Below are 1,738 nucleotides of genomic sequence, written 5' to 3'. Positions count from 1 at the left end.
AAGCAGTGGTATCAACGCAGAGTACTCCTCAACCTCAACCTCAACCTCAACCTCACCTCAACCTCAACCTCAACCTCAACCTCAACCTCAACCTCAACCTCAACCTCAACCTCAACTCAACCTACCTCAACCTCAACCTCAACCTCAACCTCAACCTCAACCTCAACCTCAACCTCAACCTCAACCTCAACCTCAACCTCAACCTCAACCTCCAACCCAACGACGACGACGACGACGACTCACGACATGTAACGTTCACACACGCGTACATAACTTACGCACACACACATACGTACGTAACGTATACACACACACATACGTAGGTAAAGTAACTTACACACACACACACACACACGTACTGTTAATCCCACTTGATAATCACAATTTATTCAGGGCTGACAATATCTTTAAAGAGCGTTTTACGAGCGAATTTTGCTATAACAACCAAAAGAATTACACACCTAATGCGCGTCTTCCCACTTCCACTGCTTCGCCGCAAGCCTAGTATCAAGTAACAGTGGGAAGCGTCCTTCCGCCACGAGTTTCTCGCAGTACTTTGTTGGCTAATCTTTAACTTTTTTTTTTTTTTTTTTTTTAATATTAAGAATATTACAAAATGATATAGGACTTTTCTATTCGGAATAACACCCTTTACCTTTCCTTAAAGTGTGTTGCGCAAAATTTATATACTCTGTATATATTTAAATAATTATACATACACGTATAAATAATTTATATTTATTAATATAAATATATATTTATGCAAAAAAAAAAAATTCTTTTTTAACAAAAATTATACAAATTTAGAATATAATTGATCAGATCATTGATATACTGATGTATAACGGTCCGTAGATAAATTAATCTTAAAAAAAAAAAAATATATATATATATAATTTTAATTAATAATTGACAATTTAGCACTAATAATAATTCTGATCCCGTATTATTTATTTCTATAATTAAATTATTATTTCCCAAGTTTTCTTTTGCACTGCTATCCTATTATTTACAGCTGTCTGATTATTAACTATAAGCAGAATGGAAAAATGAGTGGAAAATAGAAGATATTGTATTAAATACACAAGTAATTACAAAAAGGTATAATAATGAAATAATAATGCAAGAAAAATTATTAAGTATAACAATTTTAGAAATAAATAACACGGAATCTTTATTTTGTTCTGCTATGTATTAATAACATTGAATAAAAAAATAATTATACTACAATGATTATGATATAGTAATCAACTAACGACTTATTGCCTGATATAGTGTATATGAACTTGCCCATGTTAAAAAAAAAAATAAAAATAAAAATTGTTTCAATATTAATAATCTTAGTTAACAAGTAATATATTTCTAATATATTACATATATATTAAACAATTTTTATATAAAAACTAATTTTTTTTTATAAATTAGGAAATCAACTTTCAAAATTACGTCATTTCTTTGCCATTCCAAAATGATAATCTTGAAAATTTAGTTTAAGATAGTATTACTGGATGTCACCAAAAGAAATTTCACTATAAAAATACTATCAACTTTTCTTATGTCATTCCAAGATTCCAAAATTGTAACTTTGAAATTAATTTCGGTATAGTACTATTGAATGTGACTAAAGGAAACTGAACTTAAAAAAAAAGGAAATCTTGTTATAATAACCAAACTTTTTGTTATATCATTTTTCTTCCTTATATCTGCTTGGTTCGTTATATTCGTTCGATCTCCTTTT

At 29.1% G+C, this 1,738-nt stretch overlaps 1 protein-coding gene across 4 annotated transcripts in view; it reads right to left on the bottom strand.

Annotated features, from left to right (window-relative positions):
- Nucleotides 1–847: 847 nt before the first annotated feature.
- The window catches only part of Inos (Inositol-3-phosphate synthase), a 13,261-nt gene continuing 12,370 nt past the window's right edge, over nt 848–1,738 (bottom strand). For 3 of the 4 annotated variants that reach the window (XM_070293698.1, XM_070293699.1, XM_070293700.1), the window contains one exon: nt 849–1,738. This exon is cut by the window's right edge and continues 394 nt beyond it. The gene's annotated coding sequence lies outside the window, so the exon portion shown is untranslated. The other variant, XM_070293701.1, reaches the window with a different exon arrangement.

Source organism: Polyergus mexicanus, unplaced genomic scaffold (assembly GCF_030449975.1).
Source record: "Polyergus mexicanus isolate NDT 795.1 unplaced genomic scaffold, iyPolMexi1.0 SCAF_4, whole genome shotgun sequence".
Classification (NCBI taxonomy): domain Eukaryota; kingdom Metazoa; phylum Arthropoda; class Insecta; order Hymenoptera; family Formicidae; genus Polyergus; species Polyergus mexicanus.
The sequence above is the reverse complement of the archived record's forward strand: the minus strand, read 5'-3'. Positions and strand labels throughout refer to the sequence as shown.